Raw genomic sequence first — 13258 nt, 5'->3', positions numbered from 1 at the left:
GGCGGCGGCGGCGGCGGCGGGCGGGGGCAGCCCGGGGGCGGCCCGGAGGAGGCGGCGCGGCGGGGGCCGGGCAGAGGGGGCTCGCCTGGGCGAGCTGAGCGCAGGGCCGGCCCAGAGCAGCGGCGCTGCGGCGTCGGGGCGCTCCCTCCAGGCGGGAAGCACGTTGTGAGCACCTACTACGTGCAGGGCGGCTATTGGCCTCCTGGACACCCCACACGTCACCTCTCAGCCCCCAGAGCCTCCCCATTTCAGAGGCAGGTGACGCGTTCAGAGGTAAAGCGGCTCTTGGGTCAGCGGCTGGTCGGTCCTGGCTGCGAAGCGGGCCCCCAGGACGCCCCGGGCGGGCGGAGCCCCGGGCCGCGGTGCGTCTACCTGCTCTCCAACAGACGCTTTCCCTTCTGGTGTTGTTCTAAATGTTTAACGCGTGAAAGTGGAGTCTAGAATCTTTAGGGCCCAATCTGCCCCCTTCATTGTACTTGGGGAAACTGAGGCCCAAGAAGGGCGTGGTTTGCCCCAAACCGTTCTCCCTCGGAGTGGCTGGGCGTGGCCTCAGGACTCCCCAGAACTGCACCTTGTGGCCTCGGAGTCTGGTTACGACATGGGTTCGCATCTGCGCCGGGGACCCTGACCCAGGGGAAGACGCGCCATGGACCGGCGTGTTAAAGATACGGGTGCGACAGGTGCGTCCCAAGGCCCCTGGGGCGGGGGTGGGCGAGCACGGCCCGCGGAGGGTGCTCCCTGAGGGACCCGCAGGTCCAGCGCCGAGCCACCCCGCCCTCCTGGCTGCGGGGCATCTTCGGCCCCGTCCTGCCATCTGCTGGGCGCCTTGAGCCACTGTCTGTGCTTAGAAGGAGCAGAAAAGCTGGAGCCAGGCCCATCCCGTGCGACCCAGCTGAAGTTTCAGGAGTGGCCCCAACGGCTAGGGCTGGGGGTCAGACAAGCCTCATTTACAAAACTGGGTCTCCCACTTACCGGCTGCGTGTCCGCCTGGGAGCGCTCATTTGTAAAACCGGGAGACAGATGCTGGCTCCTCAGACTTGCTGTGAGGATCGTGTCAGATAAGATTTACAAAAGCAGGATTGTGCCTGGCATGTAACAAATGATCAATATTTCCGGCCTTTCCTTCTGCCCGACAAGCATTGACTGAGTGTAAATTGTAGTATTTGCGCACAATTGCTCCTTCTCTCCCAGCCTTGCCCTGGCTCAGTGGGATGAGGGAGCGTGTCTGACTCCCCCACCCTACTGATAGGGAGCTGGCCATAGGACTTGCCTTGGCCAGTGGTAGATGAGAGGAAGTGGCAGCATGCCAGTTCTGAGCGACAGCCTTAAGAGATGTCAGGGGTTTCAGCTTTCTCATGCTTTTGCCACCTGCCGTGAGAAGAGCCAGGCATAGTAGCCTCTGTTCCCAGAATGAGAGACCCAAGGAGTAGATCTGAACCCCACATGTGTCCTGAGACAGAGCCACAAGCTCAGGAGTAAGAAAAATGTGTGTTCTTGTGATCCACTGAGATGGGGGGTGGACGTTAGTTTCACAGCATCATCTCAGAAAGAGCTGACTAATGCATGTGTTAAATTACCAGTCATGCGTGGAAAGACAACGACTGCGATTTGTCCTGTGGTGGAAGGAATCCCAGGAGGCTGCAGGGACACAGGAGGCACTGGCCCCAGCCTCGAGAGTCACAGAAGGCAGAGGGTCCCGCAGAGAAGAGTCATGAGCATTTGTTCCTTCCCCTTTCTCCTTTGTTGAACAAGCATTTTCTGAACACTTATTGTGGGCCAGGCCCTGAGCTGGGAGCTGGGACAGACCCAGCGGGGAGCCAGACGGAGTCTGCTGTCGTAGAGTTGAAGTTTAGAAGTTTGTGTGGGACAAGGGCAGCACACATGGAATGGGCCATATTTGATTGGGGTGTCGGGGACAAGCAGCCTTTGAGGGCAGAGGGGAGGCACGCGAACCACACACGGGGTCAGAGAAGGTATCCTGAGCGAAATGGTGCGTGAGCTGAGTCTGGAAGGGCAAAGAGGAATCAGACAGGTGGGAGGAAGAGAGGAGCAGCCTGTGCAAAGTCCCCGGGGGCGAGAGAGAAGAGCATCCCGCAGAAGCTAGGAGCAGTTCCACGTCACTGGAACACAGCGTCAGAATAGGAACAACAGTGTGTACGGATTGAGCATTCTGCATGCCAGGCTCCGTGCAACACTTTACACGGGGAAGGTGACCCCTTCTCTGTTCCTCTCCCCATTTATAGATAACGTGCCAGGCCCTGTTATTTCAGGTGCTTTTCATGAATTACCCCTTTTAGTCCTCACAGCAAACCCGGCAGGTGGTGTTACCATCACCCCTAGAACTAAAGGAGACGATAGCAGGGAGGGGCTCCGCCATGGCCAAGAGGTTGAGAAGTGGTGGATCTGAGATGTAAATCCACAAGGTAGACACATTGTCACATCTGAAAGAAAGGACATATGGAAGAGTGGCTATTTCCAGAGTTGTGAAATTCAGATTATTTTTATTTTCTTTTTTAAGTATTTTTGTATTATTTTACGTATTATTTTAATAATCAGTAAAAACAATAATAAATACTTTCATTAAAAAAAAAATCTCGGGGCTGGCCCCGTGTTGTAGCAGTTAAGTTCACCTATTCCACTTAGGAGGCCCAGGGTTCACCCGTTCGGATCCTGGGCACGGACCTACCCACCACTTGTCAAGCCATGCTATGGCAGGCATCCCACATATAAAGTAGAGGAAGATGGGCACAGATGTTAGCTCAGGGCCAGTCTTCCTCAGCAAAAAGAGGAGGATTGGCAGCAGATGTTAGCTCAGGGCTAATCTTTCTCAAAAAAAAAAAAAAAAAACATCTCATGAACACCAAACTCCCCCTGATTTTGTAAGGCATTTTTCATCACTACAGCCATTGTTTGACATGGAGAGGGGGTGGTGCTGTGGTCATCCCCATTTTACAGATGGAGAAAAAGAGGCTCAGTGTCAAATGGCTTGTCCTTAATACCACAGTTACTGTGGTTAGTTTCCTGGGGCTGCTGTAACAAGTTACCACAAACTTGGTGGCTTAAAGTGGCAGGAATATATTCTCTCGCTGTTTTGGAGGCTGGAAGTCCAAAATCAAGGTGTCAGCAGGATGGGTTCCCTCTGCATGCTCTGAGTGGGGATCACTTCTGGGCCTCTTCCAGCTTCTGGGGGCTCCAGGCATTCCTTGCCGTGGGCTGCAGAACTCCACGGGCAGCTGAGGGTGGAAGAAACCCTAGGCATGACTCTCATCACCGAAGAAATTGGTCACGTGCTACTGACACAGTCTGGCTGAATTATTTTGTAAGCACATTCCTCTTATACCTGCACGATATTGAGTGCTGTCCAGGCCCCTCAAGGGGAAATGGCTGCACTTGGCTTCAGCTGTGTTCTAGATGAAGCCAGCCAGCCCCCGGTCTTGCCCTCTTGCCTGGCCATGCACTGATAAGGCTTTGTATTGTCTTGCAACTCTGTGCAAAAAACATAAGTACAATAAAAGTCATCTGCTTCTCTGTGCCTAGCCAATCTGGCTTTCCCGGACGGTTGACTGCGGAAAGATCGTGAAAGTCATGGTCCAGGGGTTCTCCTACGAATCTGAAAGGGACTGAGCACGTGATGCTGTGTGACTTCTCAAATCCCAAAGACAGGCGCAGAAATAAGAACAGGGATTCTTTTTCTGACTTGAGTTCTCCCGCGTAGATCGCAGGGGCTGCGATTCCTGTCACTGAGGATACGATTAAGCATTTGCCACATTTGAATTTGAAGCTATAAACTCCAGCGGCCGTAACCTTTAATTTTATGTAACGCGATCGTGCTGTAGGAGCTAATGCAGTTCCCCAGGGGAGGGTGTCTTCTGTGCCAAGCCATTTTTTTAGAGTCTGCTAGATCAGATTTTGTTATCGTTTCTGTTAAGCCTATTTTATTTAAAACTTGATTCTGGTTCACTTAGTGTAAATACCGTCTGCTTGCACTCTGTTTCAATATGTTCTGTTTGGCAGCATTGTACGTTATAAAGGAAAAAAAATGATAATGGCTGTTTTGTGGCACACCGAGATAAGGAATAGTTTGCACATTTAGTTCTGTTGTTGAAAATCATCTTGCTCAGATAGCAAATTATCCCTGATGAGGAAAAAAAAGCAATTCAAGAGTAACCCTTTTATGTTGAGTCTTTGTGTGTGTGTGTGTGTGTGTGCACGCACGCGCACGCAGACTCACTCAAAATAAGGGTCCATAAATCGCTACTAATGTGGTGTGTCTGCATTTCTTGGCTTTGTGAAACTTCCCTAGAGGCATTTTCATAGTTTGGAACTTGGTAGCCCTGCTATTCCAAGCTCCTCGTTCTTACATTAAAACAATTTGCATAGTAGCTCCATGGTGACCTCAAATTAAGTGTTTGCAGAGAATTCTAGCTGTAATGTGAACCAGGCTGAGTCAGAAGGAAGGCTCGGCAGCTGCCAAGTGCAGCATCCATGGAGCGTGTTTCACCGTATTCCCGCCTGGGCTCATAGGGATCCTTAGGGGCTAAAAGGAGTCATCATGAGCATTCGGAAACTGCACTTGGACCTGCGTGTGTGTGTGTGTGCGTGCATCAGTGCATGGCTACACGTTTCAGGATTTTATGGGGAGAGACTTGAGCCTCCCGCAGTTCCCCCTCCATGAATCTACCCCTCACCCCTGCAGAAAGGGACCCAGAAGCACTCATCTGCAGAATGGTCTATATCAGGGAGAATAAAGTCTTCTCTTAGAAAGCCACACGGAGCAGGAGTAATAATAATGATTTACGAAAAGACCCCAGGTGTTGAGGTGGAAAGGGAGTGGCCTAGGAGGCAGGCGACAGGCCTTACACATTCTACTGCCTCTGCCTCCTGATGTGACCTCAGATAAGCTACTTCCCCTCTCTGGACCTCAGTTTCCCTGTCTGTACACTGAAAGATGAAAGGAGTTGTGCTATATGACAAAAACTGCTACTTGATCTTTGGTATCCACTTTCCCCTTTTTTCTTTTTAAAACAGAATGCGCACACACCCAGTTTTAGCTGAGCACAAGGCTACCTGGCTAGAGACTACATTTCCCAGCTTCCTTTGCAGGTAGGAGTGACCGTGTGACTAAGTTCCAGCCAATAGGATGTGAGAAATGGTGTGCATGGCTACTGTACTCTCCCTTCCCCCTCCTGTAGGCTGTGACTTAGACACTATAGTGTGAGCCAGCTTCATCCCTGCCAGATAGGACTGCACCCTAGGGTGTAACAGAGCCACCAGATAGAAGGAGCCCAGTCCCTGGATGCAACAGAATGCCCTGCTGGCCTTGGATCACCTGCCTACCTCTGGACTGTTAAGGGAAAAGAATACACTATCATAGTTAAACTATTGTATTTTAAATTTGAGGGTTTCTTTGGTTCAGCAATTGAGCCCATTATTTACCTAATACAGATTGGATGAATACCAAGGTTGTCGTTGTCATCACCATCATGCTCTCTTATATCCAGAACAACATAGGTGCATAACAGACATCCATAAAACTGAAAGAATGAATGAACAGGTGAACAACTGAAGGGGTTTCATGGGCATCTCGGGAATATTATAGGGATGACTCATGAACCAGAGAGGATACGGATGAGATCATGTCTAAGAATTCTTCCAACGCTAAAATTCTGCCATGTTGTTTCTCAGAATTGAGGGTCACTTGGGAACACAGTGGTGATGGGCGTTGTCTTAGCCAAGTGTCTTCCCAACAAAGGATGGAGAGGGGAGGCTCTCAGAGGGAGCAAAAAGATGTCACACAAGCTCACCTCCCCACTCTCTCTCCTGCCCCCTTTCAGTTACTTAGTCATCCACTCAACAGACATGTGCTTATTACAAGCCAGGCACCAGCGGGTACAGAGATGAACAAGTCCCCATGGAAGCCCTCGCAAACCAACGACGAAAACAGCACGATGGTAAGTAAAACCAGTGCCGTGGCAGAGTAGAAGCTGAAACAGGCGGAAACATGGTGACATCTTCATCTTTGAGTGTTCAGAGGCTCACCAGAGCTTCTCTCTAGAAAAGAACTGTCTTTAGCTTCCATTTTAACACGACCAGGATTCTTGGTTTGCTTTGGGGAAGTTCATCTCCCAGAGCCAGTTCGGAGAGTCCTCAAGATGCCTGCAGTCCAGATCCGCTTCCTTTTGTCTGCAGAGCAATTGGCCGGTACGAGCAGTGAACCTGGGCTTCTGCAGGGGTCAGAGTCCCAGCCTGGGAGTGAAAAGAGCTGGTTGTGATCCGAACCCACCGCTGACTGGTGGACCACTCACTCCTTATTCAGCCATGCAGCTTGAACAAGTCATTTCCTTTCAGTTTCTTCGTTTGTCAAATGAGAATAATTTTTCCTGTCTTATAGCGTTATTGTGAACTTTGACTCAAAGTACCCAGCAGAGTGCCTGCTGCCTACCAAGGGCTCGAGACGGATGAATAGACGCTGATTTGGTAGCAGGAGAAATATTGCTGTAGCCCAGTAGTTCTCAACAGGGGTTGCTCCCCTGCCTGGGGGACGTTTGGCAATGTCTGGGGACATTTTTGATTGTCGTGACTGGGGTGGGGGAAAGCAGTGCTATGGGCCTCTAGTTAGTAGAGACCCGGGATGCTGCTAAACATTCCGCAATGCACAGGACAGCCCTCCACAACAAAGAAATACCCCTCCCAAAATGTCAATAGTGTCGACACTGAGAGACTCTGCTCTAGTCCATCAGAATACCAATTTCAACATGATACATTCAAACTCTAGCTAGAGATCTATTGTGTGCCATTTAAAATGCCACCCTTGCCTTGGTATTTAATAAGCAATTATAAAGCAATATTTCTGTGACTGTCAGTTGGGATTTTGGAAATGTTTGCCTCAAAATACCAGCAGCACAAGCTTTGGTTCCTTCTATCCATATGTGAATCATTGCTGGCAGAAACCTCCCACTTGCTCAGGTCCACTTGATTACTCATCAGCAAACATCACCGTCTCCTAGTCTTGCCCGCGGTTGTGGAGTTTATTGTCTGACTTCAGAGACACCTGGACCCAATTGGCATAATCAGAACCATAGGGCCTGCTGAGTGGGGAAGGAGCGGGAATGTGGATGATGATGATTCCCAGGGCGAGTTGCAATGATTGTGGCATTTTTTTCAGCCGGTATTCATTGAGCACCTACCCTATACCAGGCGCTGTGCTGAGTGCTGGGAATTGAGTGGGGAAGAGAACAAACATTATTGCCTGAGTCTCTGTGCTCACCGCACCCAGCTACTTTCAGACAGCTTTAGCGTATGATAGCATATTAACAGAAACCTTTGAGATAGGCAGGAATGGTATTTGGTACAGGTAAGAAAGCTACACTCACAGACAAGTGTGCAATCAGGATTCTTTGTTGCAAAGAATAGAATAAACCCAGTCATATAAGCATAAAAGGAAACTATAAAGGATATTCACATATCCTTTATAGTTTACACATCCCTGGGATGCCAGAACATTGAACAGTGCATGAGGCAGCCACTAACCGTCATCCTAACACCCCATTGAATGGCTGCAGGCGCTATCCCATCGCTTCTAGGAGCAGGAAGTGCAATACTACCACCAGTGTCTTACTTCTAAAGCCAAATCTCCTTTGGTTGCATCTGATTGGTAGACCCTTGTCCTTGCTGCAAGGGAAGCTGGGAAATTGAGTTCTGATTCTCCATTCGAGATGTAAGCAGGATTCATAAAGTGCAAATGTTCTTCCTCAGAGTAAAAAGGCCATTCAGAAGATAATGGGCAGCTACCATTATGGCATGCACCCAATTGTGGGGCATCCACGATGGAAAGCCCCAAATCCTACGATGAATAAGGCACAGACCATTAGGGGATTAAGAAGGTAGGTTATTGCAGTATTGGCTTCCAATTCTTTCACACCTCTCTGCATTCTCACCCCCACCAACCTGGAAGTCAACATCTAGCAAAACTACCTTTCCAAAGTGAGGGAGAAATAAGGACTTTCTCCAACAAAAACTGAGGGAATTCGTCACCCGCAGATCTTCCCTACAAAATACGTTAAAAGAAGATCTTCAGGAGAAGGAGGATGTTCTAGATCGGAAAATAGGATCTACATAAAGAAAGGAAGAGGATAAGAGAAGGGATAAAGGAAGAGAAAGTAAATTCTTCTATAATTCCTATTTTTAATTGATCTAAAAAAAGAGCTATTTAAAGTAATGACGGTAGCAATGTAGTGGATGATTATAGCACGTGGGTAATGAGACGAATGACAGCACTATCGTGGGTGCGGGAGGGAGGGGAGAGGAGGGGAAGGAACCAGGGCTCAGAGGTGTTACTAGTCCACGTGCATGTGGTCAGTAAAGGGTGGGACGGAGATTCAAACTCTGACCTCTTTGATCCAAATTCCATGCCTTTGTCTCCCCAGGAGAACCTTGGCCATTCCTCTGGAAATATATGGGAATGAGCTCCAGGTCTTCCCTTCTGGACCCCATTTCTCAACTCAGAGAGGGAAAACGCCAAGCTTTTCCTTCGTTGTTGCTGACATTTCTCTGAGGCTGACTCAGCAGAGACGTATGTCTTTGTGACAGCATCTGAGCCCCATCTTCATAAATGACAGCTCCCTTTTTGCAAAGCCTTAGGAAGATCTGAGGCCATCTGGTAGACCTAGGGCTCTGCTCTCTCTGTCTGATAACCTCTACCTGCCAATAATCCCAGCTACCGTTTACTGAGTGTTTAATATGGCCAGGATCTGGACAAAGTATTTGACACACATGTTAACGTTTAATCTTCTTAGCCTTATTTTCACCCCTGTTTTACCAAATAGGATGGTGAATTCAGAGAGGTTTGGCGACTCGCCTGTTAGGGGTTGAATCATGTCCTCCAAAGGGGTCTGCGCGAGTCCTAACACCTGGAACCTATAAATGTGACCTTATTTGGAAATAGGGGCTTTGCAGCTACAATCAAGTTAAACTGAGGTCATACTGGATTAGGATGGGCCTAATCCAACAAGACATGTTTTATAAGAAGGAGGAAATTTGGATACAGAGACACACAGAGAGGATGGTATGTGAAGACAGAGGCAGAGACTGAAGCGATCATCTGTAAATCACGGGTCACCAAGGATTGCTGACGACCACCGGAAGCTGGATGAGAAGCATGGAACAGATTCTCCCTCACAGCCTCCGGAAGGAACCAACCTGCTGACACTTTGATTTTGGACTTATTTCTGGCCTCCAGAACTGTGAGAAAATAAGTTTCAATTGTTTTAAGCCACGTAGTTTTTTTCTTTTTTTTAAAGATTGGCACCTGAGCTAACATCTGTTGCCAATCATTTTTTTTTTCTTCTTCTCCCCAAAGCGCCCCAGTACGTAGTTGTATATTCTAGTTGTGGGTCCTCTGGTTGTGATATGTGGGACACCACCTCAGCATGGCCTGATGAGCGGTGTCATGTCGGTGCCCAGGATCCAAACCGGCAAAACCATAGGCCACCAAAATGGAGTGCGTGAACTTAACCACTCGGCCACGGGGCCGGCCCCTAATCCACTAGTTTGTAATACCTTGACAGCAGCCACAGGATACTAATACATTGCCCAAGGTCACACAGCCAGTAGAACATAGTCTGAACATTTGCTTTACTTAAAATTAAAAGCCCACACCCTTAATGCGACCCTGTCCCACTTGCCTCGCACAGTGAAAAGTTAGTCCAGAATGTTCGAGCAGAAGGACTTCAGAGATCACCCACCCCAGCGTTCTCCAAACCGGAACGCCTGGAGGATGGTAATAGCTGGACCATGACATAAATTTGGTGTTTAAGAAATAATGTCTCATCACCTTACACCCATTAGAATGACAAAAATAACTAAAACTAATATAACAAATGTTGGAGAGGTTGTGGAGAAAAAGGAACCCTCATACACTGCTGGTGGGAATGCAAACTGGTGCAGCCACTATGGAAAACAGTATGGAGATTCCTCAAAAAATTAAAAATAGAACTACCATACGACCCAGCTATCCCACTACTGGGTATCTATCCAAAGAGCTTGAAGTCAGCAATCCCAAAAGTTCCATGCCCCCCTATGTTCATTGCAGCACTGTTTACAATAGCCAAGACGTGGAACCAACCTAAGTACCCACCAACTGATGAGTAGATAAAGAAGATATGGTATATATATATATACAATAGAATACTACTCAGCCATAAAAAAGAAGAAAATCGTCCCATTTGCAACAACATGGACGGACCTTGAGGGAATTATGTTAAGTGAAATAAGCCAGATAGAGAAGGACAATCTCTGTATGACTCCACTCATATGAGGAATTTAAACATGTGGACAAAGAGAACAGGTTAGTGGCTACCAGGGGAAAGGTGGGGTGGGGGGTGGGCACAAAGGGTGAAGGGGTGCACCTACAACACGACTGACAAACAATGATGTACAATTGAAATTTCACAAGATTGTAACCTATCATTAACTCAATAAAAATTAAAAAAAAAAGAAATAAAGAATGTCTCAGACCAGGCTCCCCTGGAAGCAATCTTGAGAAAAAGATGTGAATGCAATATTATATTGTTGAGGTGACCCAAGAAAACACTCACAGGAGATCAGGAAGTGATCAAGGGAAGGCTGGTACACTCCAGCATCACCTCCTTGGGGAAGTCCTCTCTGATTGACGGGGACAGAGTTAGTCCTTGTCTCAAATTCAGTGCTTCCCCCTTAAATGCGTTCATTCCCATATTATAGAACTTCTGATGCCATCTAGAATGTGTAGCTTTGCATATTGGTCTCTCCCATAAGCCTAAGTTCCTGAAGAGCATTTGCTACTTAAATTCTCAAGACAGTAGAGAACATAGTGGGGTTTAATGGTGGACGGACTGTTATACCAAGGGGCTTCTGAATGCTGTGCCCCTGGGTTCTGGACAAGCTCCACAAAGCTGCATGATGTGGGTGAAGGGAAAGACTCTATGGAGGCAGTGAAACTTATAGGGCCAAGTGGCAGGGGAGTGACATATCCTCAGAGAGGTGTGCTGAGCCAGGGTGCTCTGCTGGGCACCCAGACTGGGTCTGCCCTCCAGTGGAAGGACCCTGCCCCCTCTCACTCTCCTCTTGTGCAGGACAAGCAAAAAGGAACTTTTCCAAGAAGGGAGTAATTTGATACCTTTGCACCAATCTGGATTTGGGTGCCAGCTCTTACAGTTGTCTGGGAACGCCAGTTGCCCAGCCCCTGGGCTCCTTGGAGTCGTCCATTGAAGTAGAAGCCCCTCCAAGCAGTGGAGAGGGAGGCTCCAATCCCATGGGAAATGGGGAGAAAGTGCAGCCATCTGGGAGAGGGGACACCCTGGCCCCTCCTAGCTCATTGTTCAGGCAGCCTAGTTAAGCTCCCAGGGTCTGTTTTGGGTCCTCCTGCTCCTCACACCACACTGGCTAGTGGACTGAGTGAGCGAGTAGGTGAATGAATGAATGAGCAAATGAATGAAGGGCAGGCGCGGCCAGGTCTAGGTCTATTTCAGAGCCCATCACTCGTGTCCTTTGCTGTGCCAGGCTGTGCGTGGGCTCCTACGCGGCCGCCACACCTTGGCAGGTGGTGGGCTATCAAAACACTTCTGAGGATTTTTGCAGGCATTCGCTATATATTCTTCAAGTTTCTACTATGTGCTGTTCAAAGCAGGGAAGAAAACAGAAAAAAAATCTCCCTTCGTAGAGTTTACCTTCTAAGGGGGAAGATAGACAATCAAGTAAGCTTCTTTTTTTGGAAAACAAAATATTTCAGGAAGTGATAAGTACTATGAAGAGTGGAAATAGCCGTTATCACTCAGTTACACTGAAATAAACTGATCTAAGGATGCAACAACTACCCTCAATGGGAACATAGTAGAAAAGAGTGTATCCCCCTTAGACCAAGGCAAAAGGGGCTCCCGCACTGGGCCCCCACTTTTAGAGGTCCTGGCAAATCAGAAACACACAGGCAATTGTTAAAGAACTTGTGGGTGCCTCCGTCACACGGGAGCTGACACAGAACATCCCATAATCCTAACCATGGCTCAGGACCCTGGGAAACCCTCTCAGCATCTCTGCCATTATCTCCTAAGGTTTGTAAGCTGATTGACTGCTGACTTTAGAGACAGACACTGCTTTGAAGAGTAAGAGCAGCCAGAGGGTTTGGGTACAAGAAAAGACAAATTAGTTACCATGTGGGATCCCTGCTCTGGGCGCATGAGTGCAGTAGATTCCTGCGTGAGCATCCTATTCTTGCTTCCTTTTGCTTCCAATGTGTGGATCCAGAGGCACTCATGAGTTGGCCAGGAATTAGCAACAGTTGCATGGGGTGGCTGAGGAACATTGTGCCTTGTTAAATGTTCATCTTGCACTTACATTTGGGTATGGCTAAGCATAGATATAACTTGTTTGAAGAGTGATAGCTTCTTTCTATGGGCAACGAGTTGGACGTTAAACACTTGAATTGCAAATTGTTTTATTTTATAAAAATAGTCAGTGAGATTTCATTACATTTTCAAAGTAATAATTCAATTTTGATTGATTTAAAGAATTTTGATTTAAAATTTTTCTTCCGTTATAATGCATACTCTGCCTTTTAGTTTAATAATTTTGAATATTATAGAAGAAGAGCAGTATTTTGAAAACAAACATGAAGAATAATTTCAAAATACTTTTTACAATTACTTTAATTTTGTGTTTCTGATGCAAATGTGTTCCAATTTGGTAGACATAGAATACAAATATTCTCAAAGATCCATTAGCTCACTGACTATGAGTCCAAGTCTTTGCTGGGAATGCCCAGCCCCTCTTCCTTGCCTGGAGGACCCCCATCCAGTCTCCAAGGCCCAGCTCAGCCATCTCCTGGTCTGGAAAGTGCCCCAGCCTGACTCCCCAACCCTGACAACGTGCAGAGTTCCTCCCCAACCCTCCTGCAAGCCTTTGGACAGCCCACGGTTAGGTGCCCCAGACATTGGGTCCCTCGAAATATTGGGGAAGGAAGCGCTGTCGAATGTACGGTTCCCCCTTCCCGAACTCCCTGCTCCTCCTGTCTGCATGACATGCCACCCCCTCCTCCAGTGCCTTCAAGGACTAAGAACTGTAGTCACCATTTATCCATTCGTTGAACAATTTCCATGTGCCCAGTATATAATAAGCATGTTACAAACATTAATGTAATCACTGTAACCATCCTCTAAAGATTATTTTTCCATCTTTGATATGTGACTAGTAAGCTCAGAGGTTGATTCATCTGTTCCTTTCTTCA

Source organism: Equus quagga, chromosome 3 (genome assembly GCF_021613505.1).
Source record: "Equus quagga isolate Etosha38 chromosome 3, UCLA_HA_Equagga_1.0, whole genome shotgun sequence".
Lineage (NCBI taxonomy): Eukaryota > Metazoa > Chordata > Mammalia > Perissodactyla > Equidae > Equus > Equus quagga.
This window is presented reverse-complemented; position numbering follows the sequence as displayed.